The sequence below is a fragment of the Schistocerca gregaria genome, chromosome 6 (genome assembly GCF_023897955.1).
Source record: "Schistocerca gregaria isolate iqSchGreg1 chromosome 6, iqSchGreg1.2, whole genome shotgun sequence".
NCBI lineage: Eukaryota > Metazoa > Arthropoda > Insecta > Orthoptera > Acrididae > Schistocerca > Schistocerca gregaria.
Genome location: NC_064925.1, coordinates 105,357,154 through 105,371,691, shown reverse-complemented (window position 1 = coordinate 105,371,691; position 14,538 = coordinate 105,357,154).

The following is a 14,538-nucleotide window of genomic DNA, read 5'->3' as shown; positions in this document are numbered from 1 at the left end:
CCGTGAACATAACCTGGGACCACTGTTCCAATGACCATGTACTGCGTTCTTGACACCAGGCTTTATGGGCTCTTCTGTGACCAGGAGTCAGTTGAATGCACCTTGCAGGACTCTGGGGCGAATAAATAATGTCTGTTCAGTCGTCTGAAACAGGAGAGACCATACGCTAGAGTAAGACAGGCTCCGCATATGACAGATCAGCAGTACATAGTAAACGGACACAGATCCAAACACACACACTAAATCGGATGCTATATCACACACAGGAAGAGAAGACGAGATAAACAAACATAACAAAAGTAAACTAAGTTTCTCCAACACTAAATCGAATCAATCTGAAAATGTAACTCTGTACAGTTGGTTGCTACACCATTTCATAACATGTAACACTATCTGACGATGTGACATTTGTCTTCTTTCACTGAATTAAATGGTTCAAATGGCTCTAATCACTATGGGACTTAACATCTGAGGTCATCAGTCCCCTAGACTTAGAACTACTTAAACCTAACTAACCCAAGGACATCACACACATTCATGCCCGAGGCAGGATTCGAACCTGCGACCGTAACAGCACCGCGGTTCAGGACTGAAGAACCTAGAACCGCTCGGCCACAGTGGCCGGCCACTGCATCCAGTCTGAGTGGCCCCTAGTTTTACTGAGTTATCGCACCTGATACAGCTACGACATTTTAAATAAACTCTCAGTCTCCACTGTTAGCTTAAGTTCGGAAACATATTGTATTAATCACTGTCAATTAAATACACTTTTAATTTTAATTTAAAATATATGCACAACCTATTAGTATCTCATTTATTATCAACAAGTTTAAACAAACTTGTGTATATACATTTGTACTTTTTTATGTATTTCTTTTGTTTGTTATTTTTTATTTTATCTTTTTGTAAAATTCTGAAAAAACGCACTAGTAATAAAACCGAGTTTGTATGGTATAACAAGTAAAATCATACAATGCACGACCTGCTGTATAATAACAGGCAACTTTACTTGAGGAATAAATAAATAAAGTTCATGTACGAAACTGCAGGAGCGCTTGGCTTACGAATCGCTAAGCTGATTTAAATACACGGAAACTAAAGGATGAAAGTAGCCCATGATGCGTCACTGCCAAGTAACGCAGCTCGATAAAACATGGAACATACCGACAGTATACTGGTAGTACAAGAGGTAATTGATAGAAGTACGCAATGAGACAAACAGCAATGATTCACTCAAAGGCAGTAATTATACTGAAGCCTCCGCGATTTATGATGGTCCCCTGGACATCTCAAAGGGAGGGAAATAGATTAAATAGGGCGTGTGTGGTCACTAGGAACGTGAGAGCATGCTTTCCAACGTCTCCCAAAAGCATCCCACACGTGCCCTATGGGATCTAATTCGGAGGCGACGAACAGGCCAGTCCATTCGCCCAATACCTTCTCGATCGAAGCGATCCTCCATTTGGTGCTGTTCGATGGGATCGTGCATGGCACTGTATAAAAATTAAGTCAAGTCTGGATGCACTCCTGAAAACACTCCTGAGAAGATGCCCATAGTGAACTGGTAGAGTGGTACAATAACGTTGATCGGTAACTGTAGTATGTTCAAAGACATGGAGGTCAGTACGTCCACATCATAATACCTGGACCACCAAAACGATTATGTTCGATAATGAAGCACGCACCCTCATATGGAGAGGTGGGAACACGAAATGCACCAAGGAACCTCGACAATCATGATCGTTTTGTTGCTCTAGGTGTTACGACGTGTCTGTGGGGCAGAGGCGGGGTGGGGGTGGGGGCAGGCCGACATAATGTTGCACGGGGTTACTGACGGCTAAATCTCTGAATACGGTAGAAGCGCCGGTCAGTGTATTCTGACGCTTTACTCATACCCTATGTGAGTCTATTCGGGGGGGGGGGGGGGGTGTTCGCCTCTGACTTCATTTTTATGGATGCCAATGAGGAGGAACAATGGAGGAACGAGGAACTTCGAGAGGATATTCGACGATCGGACTGACCTGCCCGTTCTCCCGACTTAAATCCCATCGAACACGTGTGGGATTCGTTGGGGGGACGTATTGCAGGACGTCCGCATGCTCCGACGCTGTTCCACCAGTTATCAGCGGCGCTGGTGGAGGAACGCAGCACCCTGCCACAATAACTCTTTACCAATCTTGTGGCCAGGATGGGAGCACGTTACAGAGCATGCATTACAGTCCGCGGTGACAACACACCACATTAAGGATCACGTCCCGCCTTGTTCAGGGGCTCATCACCAGTCGCGTTGGCTTTAGCGTAATTAATGTCTTTGAATAAAAGTGTCACCTCTGTTCGTCTCATTGCGTAGTTACGTCAGCTACCTTCGTATTTCTTTCTATGTATGGTCGAACTATTATCGAGCTCTGTAAATTGGCAGTGACACATAATGTGAAAACTTCTTTCATCCTAAGGTTTTGCGCATCATTGAATGCACGAGGGTGGTTGTTGTTGTGGTCTTCAGTCCTGAGACTGGTTTGATGCAGCTCTCCATGCTACTCTATCCTGTGCAAGCTTCTTCATCTCCCAGTACCTACTGCAACCTACATCCTTCTCAATCTGCTTAGTGTATTCATCTCTTGGTCTCCCTCTACGATTTTTACCCTCCACGCTGCCCTCCAATGCTAAATTTGTGATCCCTTGATGCCTCAAAACATGTCCTACCAACCGGTCCCTTCTTTTTGTCAAGTTGTGCCACAAACTCCTCTTCTCCCCAATTCTATTCAATACCTCCTCATTAGTTATGTGATCTACCCATCTAATCTTCAGCATTCTTCTGTAGCACCACATTTCGAAAGCTTCTATTCTCTTCTTGTCCAAACTAGTTATCGTCCATGTTTCACTTCCATACAAGGCTACACTCCTTACAAATACTTTCAGAAACGACTTCCTGATGTTAACAAATTTCTCTTCTTCAGAAACGATTTTCTTGCCATTGCCAGTCTACATTTTATATCTTCTCTACTTCGACCATCATCAGTTATTTTACTCTCTAAATAGCAAAACTCCTTTACTACTTTAAGTGTATCATTTCCTAATCCAATTCCCTCAGCATCACCTGATTTAATTTGACTGCATTCCATCATCCTCGTTTTGCTTTTGTTGATGTTCATCTTATATCCTCCTTTCAAGACACTATCCATTCCGTTCAAGTGCTCTTCCAAGTTCTTTTACTGTCTCTGACAGAATTACAATGTCATCGGCGAACCTCAAAATTTTTATTTCTTCTCCATGTATTTTAATACCTCCTCCGAATTTTTCTTTTGTTTCCTTTACTGCTTGTTCAACATACAGATTGAATAACATCGGGGAGAGGCTACAACCCTGTCTCACTCCCTTCTCAACCACTGCTTCCCTTTCATGCCCCTCGACTCTTATAACTGCCATCTGGTTTCTGTACAAATTGTAAATAGCCTCACGCTCCCTGTATTTTACTCCTGCCACCTTCAGAATTTGAAAGAGAGTATTCCAGTTAACATTGTCAAAAGCTTTCCCTAAGTCTACAAATGCTAGAAACGTAGGTTTGCCTTTTCTTAATCTTTCTACTAAGATAAGTCGTAAGATTAGTATTGCCTCATGTGTTCCATCATTTCTACAGAATCCAAACTGATCTTCCCCGAGGTCCGCTTCTACCAGTTTTTCCATTCGTCTGTCAAGAATTCGCGTTAGTATTTTGCAGCTGTGACTTATTAAACTGATAGTTCAGTAATTTTCACATCTGTCAACACCTTCTTTCTTTGAGATTGGAATTATTATATTCTTCTTGAAGTCTGAGGGTATTTTGCCTGTCTCATACATCTTACTCACCAGATGGTAGAGTTTTGTCAGGACTGGCTCTCCCAAGGCCGTCAGTAGTCGTAATGGAATGTTGTCTACTCCCGGGGCCTTGTTTCGACTCAGGTCTTTCAGTGAACGGTCAAACTCTTCACGAGGTATCTTATCTCCCATTTCATCTTCATCTACATCCTCTTCCATTTCCATAATATTGTCCTCAAGTACATCGCCCATGTATAAACCCTCTATATACTCCTTCCACCTTTCCGCCTTCCCTTCTTTGCTTAGAACTGGGTTTCCACCTGAGCTCTTGATATTCATACAAGTGGTTCTTTTCTCTCCAAAGGTCTCTTTAATTTTCCTGTAGGCAGTATCTATCTTACCCTAGTGAGATAAGCCTCTACATCCTTATATTTGTTCTCTAGCCATCCCTGCTTAGCCATTTTGCACTTCCTGTCGATCTCATTTTTGAGACGTTTGTATTCCTTTTTGGCTGCTTCGTTTACCGCGTTTTTATATTTTCCACTTTCTTCTGTTACCCAAGGGTTTCCATTAGCCCTCGTATTTTTACCTACTTGATCGTCTGCTGCCTTCACTACTTCATCCCTCTAAGCTACCCATTCTTCTTCTACTGTATTTCTTTCCCCCATTCCTGTCAATTGTTCCCTTATGCTCTACCTGAAACACTGTACAATCTCTGGTTCTTTCATTCTATCCAGGTCCCATCTCCTTAATTTAGCACCTTTTTGTAGTTTCTTCAGTTTTAATCTACAGTTCATAACCAATAGATTGTGGCCAGAACCCACGTCTGCCCCTGGAAATGTCTTACAATTTAAAACTTGATTCCAAAATCTCTGTCTTACCATTACGTAATCTGTCTGATACCTTTTAGTATCTCCAGGATTCTTCCATGTACACAACCTTCTTTTATGATTCTTGAACCAAGTATTAGCTATGATTACGTTATGCTCTGTGCAAAATTCTACCAGACGGCTTCCTCTTTTATTTCTTCCCCCCAATCCATAATCACCTACAATGTTTCCTCCTCTCCCTTTTCCTACTGACGAATTCTAGTCACCCATGACTATTAAATTTTCGTCTCCCTTCACTACCTGAATAATTTCTTTTATCTCATCATACATTTCATCAATTTCTTCATCATCTGCGGAGCTAGTTGGCAGATAAACTTGTACTACTGTAGTAGGTGTGGGCTTCGTATCTATCTTGGCCACAATAATGCGTTCACTATGCTGTTTGTAGTAGCTTACCCGCATTCCAATTTTCCTATTCATTATTAAACCTACTCCTGCATTACCTCTATTTGATTTTGTGTTTATAACCCTGTAGTCACCTGACCAGAAGTCTTGTTTCTCCTGCCACCGAACTTCACTAATTCCCACTATATCTAACTTTAACCTATGCATTTCCCTTTTTAAATTTTCTAACCTACCTGCCCGATTAAGGGATCTGACATACCACGCTCCGATCTGTAGAAAGCCAGTTTTCTTTCTCCTGATAACGACGTCCTCTTGAGTAGTCCCCGCCCGGAGATACGAATGGGGGACTATTTTACCTCCGGAATATTTTACCCAAGAGGACGCCATCATCATTTAATCACACAGTGAAGCTGCGTGCCCTCGGGAAAAGTTACGGCTGTAGTTTCACCTTGCTTTCGCCGTTCGCAGTACCAGCACAGCAAGGCCGTTTTGGTTAATGTTACAAGGCCAGATCAGTCAATCATCCAGACTGTTGCCCCTGCAACTACTGAAAAGGCTGCTGCCCCTTTTCAGGAACCACACGTTTGTCTTTCCATTCAACAGATACCCCTCCGTTGTGGTTGCACCTACGGTACGGCCATCTGTATCGCTGAGGCACGCAAGCCTCCCCACCAAAGCAAAGTCCAGGGTTCATGGGGGGGGGGGGGGGGGGGTTATAAAGTTGTAATTATTACTTCGAAAAAATAGAGTTGCGTTATTTAGTTTTTATTAGTTTGCCAATACTTGTCTGCAGCCTCAAGTACTCACTTAAGTCTCCGCGTCATAGTTCCGTGGCACGCCTCTAGAGGAGCCAAAAAATACCATTCACAAATTGGATTATCGAGTTCGTTGTCTGCATTTTAAGAAAAATTAAGTTACAACAAAAATGGTTCAAATGCCTCTGAGCACTATGGGAATTAACACCTATGGTCATCAGTCTCCTAGAACTTAGAACTACTTTTTTTATTTATTCATTTATTTATTTTTAATTTTTTTTACATTTTTAATTTTTTTTAAATTTTTTTTCTTTAACAGTAAGGAACTGAAAACTAGTAAGTGCACTCGTTGCGTCGAGTTGGGGACGCACGTAACTAAAACCATGCTAATAGTTGTAGAAAAAGGCATAAAGAAAGAGAGCAAAGTGCGGGGCGAAGGAAACCATGAAACAAAACTGAAGGGTGGAATCCATACCACCATTAACCAGTGCTACATCTTGCACCGGATGGGAAAACTAAAACTGCGAAGACCTTTTCGCACCGGGGACAAAAAGAGGAAATGGGACAAATACTACTACAGAGTGAGAGGGTTCACATCGAAACTCTCCATGTGCTGTATCATCCAGGTATGACTTCTCGTAATGATGGAAGTAGATCCCACGTTGTACCGTGTAGTGTTCTATTATCGCATTGTAATTTTAGCTTCTTTTACCCGTGATGTTCGAGCTACGTGGAGGGTCGTGGAACGCACTCCACAAAAAATTGGAAAAATATTGTCGATACTTTGGGTTACGGAGGATCTTGCAATGTCGTTCGTGCAAATAGTTCCAAAAGTCTAAAGTGTCCTTAGTGCCGTCTGGAAACAAATAATGCACTGCATGTCCACGAAGCCACGTCATTGCATTAGTTTTAGTGCGTGGGTAATACGTTTCATCCGGGAATAAGATAGTCTTGGGGACGATATGATTCAGCGTGACCCGAAGGAAGTATGCTGACATTTGCCTCACTAAGTGCCACACTGCTGTAGACTCGCCACAGCTAAGACGGTGTTCACCGTTGTCTTGAACGCCACAGCTCGTGCACGTGGGTGAGTCTACCATGTGGATCGCATGTAGCCTTGATCTGGTCACCTGCTTACCGTTGACAGTGATATACCACATCGCCGTGACGTCAGTGTCCAGTGTTACGTGGTGAATTGTCCTCCATACTACTCGCCAGTTGACGTTCGGGTGCTTCCTCTCCACGACGTTATCGGGTCGTCCACGTTGCAGGAAGGGTCTTTGCCGTCGCCAGTTGAGTCGCTGGTAAGGCAAGTCGAACGTAACTAAGTTCGAGGTAAAAGACACCGATGTAGAAGAGCGAAGAGGGGACGTGGTGTATCGGCACAGGCGGCAACAGGGAGGGCGGTGCTAGTTCTTCTATTGACAAACTGGTCAGACTGTCCGGACGGCGGTGCCATAGTTTGACTAATGTGCTCACAAATAGGGCGACCGCTCTGTCATAAACGTGATAAAGACCAAGCCCTCCCCGATCCGGGGGAAGGGTGAGAATCTCATATTTGATCTTGAAAAGCATTCCAGAACTCACGAAGGACCCAAAAGCCGCAAGTATACGGCGAGCTAACATCACCGGTATAGGTAATATCTGGGCGATGTGCGGAATGCGTGACGCTAAATGTGTGTTGACATACTGGGTCCATTGGACGATGTCCAGGGCTCGTAGGCGGTTATTGGCAATTCCAGTCCGAACATTTCGTAAAAGCCGTCGAAAGTTGTGAGCAGCGGTCCGTCGTATATCGTCTGTAAAATCAATGCCGAGACATTTCAAACTATCACTGAGCTGTAAGGGGGTGACACTGTTCTCAGACAATCCGACCCCGATGTTCATCGCCACCGATTTTGCGACGTTGATACGACTACCAGTGGCCATGCCATATTTCGCTATCCAAGTTAGTGCGCTAGCGGTGTCGTCACCGTTGCGGATGACAATCACCAGGTCGTCAGCGTACGCTTTACATCGGAAAGTGTGGCCTCGTAACGTCATACCCGTTAGTCGTTGGCGCAAGCCGCAGAGGAGAGGTTCCATGGCCACAGCGTAAAGTAAAGTGGACAGAGGGCAGCCTTGGCGTATCGATCGAGAAATGGTGAGGGGCTGCGAAGGTCGGCCGTTGACGATCACCTTGGACGTCGCGCCACGGAGTAGTCGCATGACGACAGTGACGAATGGCTGTGGGTACCGCATATGTTGGAGGACCGCTTCCAAATAGTTGTGGTCCACTCGGTCGAAAGCTTGACTAAAATCGATGGCCGCCAGTGCACCCTTCAGACGACATGCCCTCGCCAGTGAGATCAAGTCACGATATTCGCTGAGTGCTGTTTGAATATTATTGTCGCCTCCTAATGACGTCTGATCGGATGAGACAACATTGCGTAGGGTCTGGCGTATCCGCGCCGCCAACAGTCGAGAAAAGATCTTAAAGTCGCAGTTCAATAGCGTCAACGGGCGGTTTGTGAATAGGAATAATCATCCCTTCCACAAGGGCCGCAGGGTTCGGCACGTCCGGGGATAGTAGTTCGCGAAAGGTCCGTCCATCGGGAGGCTAATAAATATTGAAAGTCCGGTAAAATTCCAAGGGGAGGCCATCAGGACCCGGAGACTTGTTGACAGCTCCTTTTCTAATGGCGTTTATCACTTCTTCTTCCGTAATGTCATCCATCAAGGCCGCTTCCTTTGCCGCGGTGACGGTGCCGTAAATCGTCTGAGAGACGTCCTCCAGCGCTGTTGGATAAGGGGTCAGAGCGGAATAGAGCTGGGAATAATGATTGTAGAACGCTGTGTTTATGTCTTGTTGCGTGGTGAGGCGATGACCGTCCTCCGTGTCGATGAAGCGTATCAGCGCTCGTTTGCGTCGTTTACGTTCACGAAGGACGTGGAACATTGACGGGCGTTCGCTAGGTATCCGATCCTGCGTCCTCGAGCGGATGACTATCCCCTCTAGGTGGCGTCGCATATGATCGAGGATCTGAGCCTTAGCACGGTGGACCGCCGTTTGTCGTTCCGGAGACGACGCCATAGCATCGCAGTCGCGCAGGACCCGGAAGTAAAAGTCGAGTGTATGTCTTCGCCAAGTAGCGTGGTCGCGACCGTAGGTTATCAACGTTCGCCTCAGTGCCGGTTTGGCGCAGTCCAACCACCAGCGGATCGTTGTGGGATATGCACGGAGGCGATTTTCACACGAATGCCACGTATCCTCAACGGCTTGGCGGCAATCCGGGTACGACAGGTGAGCGATGTTTAATTTTCACGGGCTGCGGCTTCTCCACACTTGTTGCCGCCGCAGGGTGACGGCACAAATGTAAGCTGAGTTGTCCGAGAATGCTGCAGGCCACAGTTCCGCATCCTGTGTTCCAGCGGCGAGAGTGCGTGAGACATAAATCCGATCGATACGACTGGAAGAGTGACTCGTGAAGTGCGTGAATCCCGGTCGGTGGCCGTGGAGATGTTCCCAAGTGTCCACCAACTGCAGGTCTTGAATTAGCGTTTCGAGTTCCGGGCACGGATTATGTCGTGGGAGTTGGTCTCTGGGCGCCAGTACGCAATTGTAGTCACCTCCAAACAACAGATGGTCGTGGGGGCCTTGGAAGAGCGGGGCGACGTCTTCCGCAAAGCATCGTGAACGTTCGCGACGTTTGTCCGTCCCGGAAGGTGCGTAGATATTGATAAGGCGGACACCCAGTACTGTGAGTGCCATTCCTCTTGCCCCAGGCAGAAACAGGATATCGTCCGCCACTATCCCTTCCCGAAGAAGTACAGCGACACCGCTGCCTGTTGGGAGACGCAAGCATCGTAACCGTACATGCCTGGGAAATCGTCGACGTACACTTCCTGGAGAAGGGCTATGTCGATGGAAGCATAGTTTAACATATCCTGAAACAAGGATAACTCAGCGCGCGTCCGTATAGTGTTGATGTTTATAGTTGCAATGCGATAAGTATGAGGTCTATTCACAGCATCCGTGTTGGCCATCAGTACCCCTGTAAGGCTGTCTCGTCACTGTAACTGATGGCGGGAAAGGGTCAACACTGGTGGGGTAAATTTCCCCCCGTGTCGTCCGACACGATGGGCAAGGAGTGTGCCTCACAGTCGTCTGCCCAGTCGCCATGAAATACCATCGGCTGTTGGTGGCTGTTAGTGGCTACTGCGGCACTCGGTGCTGACTCCATCGGCTCTGCTGGCTGGGAATCGGCAGCGGCTGTCTGCTTGTGATCGTGCTGTTCTGTGGGGTCGGAGCGGCTGATGCCGTCACCACGGCGATCTGTTGAGTTTGAAGTCACAGCGGCCTCTTTACCGCCGGTACCGTCGTCGGAATTTCCACAGTCCATGTCAGACGATCGCTGCAAACACTCGTCCGATGGAGCACGCCGCCGTCTCTTGTGTTTTCGAGGGGAACGCTGTTTACGGACGTGTGCTTCAGTATCTGAATGTGGGTGGATTTCTTCAGCTGCTGCGGTGTCTGGAAGAAAAGCCGCTGTCGGCACAACCCTTGGGTCAATGTCCATCCTAGCATCCACGCCTTCTTGCAAGGTCGGTCGGTGATTATCTTCAGGTGGGGGTGCCGTTGTAGAGGCCGGATCCTGTACTGCAGAAGCCATTATGGTATCGCCATCGGGGGCGGCTATCGGGCTAATGTCGTCAGCATTGGTAAAGGTTGCTCCCCGTGTAACTTCGGCGTAATTGAGAGGAAGGGTCATCACCGTAGAAGGAGTCATAGATTCACCTGTCGGGATCTGAGTAAGCCGTCGTCGGAGACAATCCGAACGGACGTGCCCTACTTGGCCACAACCAGATCAAGTGCGTGGCTGACCGTCATACATAATGATCGCCCTACATCCGCCGATGCAAGATATGACGGAACATGTTTGGTCAATTCAATTTTAATCTGTTGTACCCCGTTAAGAACGGGGTACGTTTTAAAGGTGGTCCATTTTTCGGCCATATGGCTGATCACTCTGCCGTAGGGCTGGAAAGCCGCGGTGATTACGTCCGGTGGTACTTCAAAAGGGAGTTCGAAGACGCGTATCGTACGTAGGCCAAGCCCCGCGTGATCGATCGCCCCAATATGGCCATCAGAATGTTTGAATTTAAGATCGTTTGCATGTGCGCTCACGATTCTGTTGCACACCTCGTCACTTACTAGCTTGACGTAGACAACACTGCTCGTGATAGAGAGATGGATACCAATTATGTCTCGCGGCTCAATTTTAACGTCGTCACGTAGGAAACGTTCCACTTCAAAAGCTCGCGGTCGTGCATGATCGGGTTGAAAACTGATCTTGATGGTGGTTTGTCTGTATGAATGTGCCATGTTGCGTCGGTAGTGAAGGACTCTAAACTAACGACAACGCAGTAGTAAACAACTACGTCCTTGCCGCAGCGCTGCGGAAAGCAGACTGACTTAAACCTAACTAACCTAAGGACGTCACACAACACCCAGTCATCACAAGGCAGAGAAAATCCCTGACCCCGCCGGGAATCGAACCCGGGAACACGGGCGCTGGAAGCGAGAACGCTACCGCACGACCACGACCACAATCCGCACTGACACAGTTAAAGTGTGCGGAAACAATGCATCGTGGTTATGTGGCACAGTCGCTTTCAGCATGGTCAAAGAAGTCAGAATGATGGAGACTGAAGCGGCAGACCACGTCTCTATTCACAGTCGGGGAATGGGGGGAGCATTATCTTGCTAAAATGTAAGTCATGGATGGGTTGCCATGAAGGGTAACAAAACGGGGCATAGAATATTGTCGAATATCATTGTGCTGTAAGGGTGCCGTTAAAGACAGCCAAAGGGACCCCATGAGAAGAAATGGCGCGCTAGAATATCACTCCTGGTTGTCAGGCTTTATGGAAGGCGACAATCGTGTTGGTATCCCACCACTGTCTGGGACGTCTATATACTGTCTTCGAAGAGGAATCCACCACTAAACACAGTTCTGCTCCAGTCAGTGAGATTCTAGGCCGAAGATGTGTCTCGAGACGTCCCGGATAGCGATGGGGTACCGACCTGACAGTCACCCGCTACACGCTGCGACGGCCAGAAGTGATGGTCTAGGGTGCAGTCTCGTTTCACAAGACTCCTCCGGTTGTCATCTCCGGCACCCTTACAGCAGAGCGGTACGTCGACGATATTCTACGTCCTGCCATTCATAACAAGCCATCCTGGGCTTACATTTCATTAAGCTAATGCCCAGCCGCACAAGGCGAGAGTTTCTACTGCTCGTCTTTATGCTTATCAAACACTACCTAGGTTAGCAAGGTAGCCGTATCTCTCCCCAACTGAGAACGTTTGGAGCATTACGGGCAGGGCCTTCCAAGTATCTCGAGATTTTGACGATGTAACGCGCCAGTTGGACAGAACACTTCCAACAAATCCATCAATCAGTGCCAAGCTTGGATGAGGGGTAGACGAGAACAAACGAATTATTCACTTACTGAGTGTGTAAAGCTCTTTCTCTTCAATAACTCATCTAATTTTTCTGGAATTGCAATCATTTGTTTGTCTGTTCTGGTACATCAGATCTGCAGATTTCCGTCACATTTGGATAATTCATTCATGGTGCGTCGTTTTTGTTGTCTTACAGTGTATTTTGAATGAACGTTGTAACTTCGTCAGGCCAATAGAGATGACTTCAGGCCACCTAATCGCCAAGGACGAGTAATGGGTCTATAACCCCGAGAAAGGAGTAACGCAAAGCGTGGAACCACGTGGATTTGCCACCGGCAAAAATGACTACGTGACAACCATATTCAGAAATGGTGACCCTGCCAGAATGTGTGGCTAGCAGACGATGATTACAAGGAGCGAAATGTCACGGGAGCGAACTGTCGACATTTCCTGACACAATTACGGGAGGCTGTGCACTGTACTGGTATAATATACGATTCTTGTTATGTTACTACTGTGCTCTGAATTCAGATAAAATCACTACAAGCACCTTGTTTATACAGCAAGCGCATGTTGGTTAATGGTTCACCCTGATGTGAGAGGCACGCTTTTGTAATCCACTGAATTCCACTTTTACTGTATTTGTATCAATAGAAAATAAAGCTGGACCGAAACCAGTGCGTCTTTGCTTACTGGTACAGCTTCTTTTTCGTTACATTTTCAGCTTCGAACTTGTATAAACTTGTCCACGTGTTCTTTGCTACCCCCTAAACGTGTGCGATGATGAAAGAAGCAAGGCATGCTATCCTAGCATTGAAGCTCACATAATACTGTTTACAGAAAGCTCGTTGAAACCTGAAATTATAGCGGTGAGGTTTTTGGGGAAATTTAAATATATAGTTAAATGGTAGGGGAACAGAAAACATACGTGGTGTATTTGTCACATTATACAAGAAACTCGTATCAACCCAGGTAGAAACTGAAGCTGGATGTGAAACTGTTTGGCCATGGCTCCAGTATTAGGGGTGGGCATAAAATGATAAATTGGATACTTCTGTCGCCCATCAACTCATCTCCTGATGTAACCTAAAACTTCAGAGAAAAGTTCATTTCACTTGTACGTAAGTTACTCAATCATAGTGTTATCGCCAATGAAGACTTTAATCACCCAACAATTAATTGGGAAAATTTCAATTGTGTTAGTGGTGGTCGTGAGAAGACAACCTGTGAGACATTACTAAATGCCTTCTCTGAAAACTACCTAGAATAGATAGCAAGGAACCCCACTCATGATGGAAACATATTGGATCTAATGGCAACTAACATGCAAAGGCTGTAAGTGGCGCCAAAGTTAGTGTCCAGTCCTTAGCAATAAGACAGGAACGAAAATTGAGGGTAGCGAAGCAGAAGCTGAAATGCTTAACTCCATTTTCAAATATTTTTTTACAAAAGAAAATCCACCATAATTGCCCCAGTTTAATCCTCGTATCGTTGAAAAGATAAAAGAAGTAGGTATTAGTGTCAGTGTTGAGAAACAGATGAAGTAGTTAAATTGAACAAGGCTCTAGGGCCCGATGAAATCCCTATCAGATTCTATACCAAGTTTGGTTCTGGGTTATTCGCTCTTCTAACTATAATCTATCGTAGATCCCTCAAACAAAAAACTGTGCCTAGTTCTTAGGAGAAAGCACAGGCCACACCGACCAGTACGCTTGACATCGATTTGCTGTACAATCTTGGAACATGTTCTTAGCTCCAACATAATGAGGTATCTTCAACAGAATGACCTCCTTAATGCCAAACAGCATCTATTCCGAAAACATTGATCATGTGAAACCCAACTTGCGCTTCCGCACATGATATACTGAAAGCGTTGGATGAAAGAAGTCAGGTAGATGTAGTATTTCTTGATATCCGAAAAACACTTGACTCAGCACCATACGCTTACTGTCAGATTTGTGATTGGATTGGGGACTTTTTGGCAAGGAGGACGCAGCATGTTATCTTGGACGGAGAGTCATCGTTAGATGTAGAAGTAACTTCAGGTGTGCCCCAAGGAATGATGCTGTGACTGTTGCTGTTCATGTTGTATGTTAATGAACTTGTAGACAATATTAATAGTAACCTTAGACTTTTTGCAGATGATGCAGTTATCTATAATGAAGTACTGTCTGAAGGAAGCTGCATAAATATCCAAACAGATCTTGACAAGGTTTGAAAGTGTATGCGAAGATTGGTAACTTGTTTTAAATGTTCATAAATGTAAAATTGTGCACTTCACAATACGAAGAAGCGTAGTGTCCTG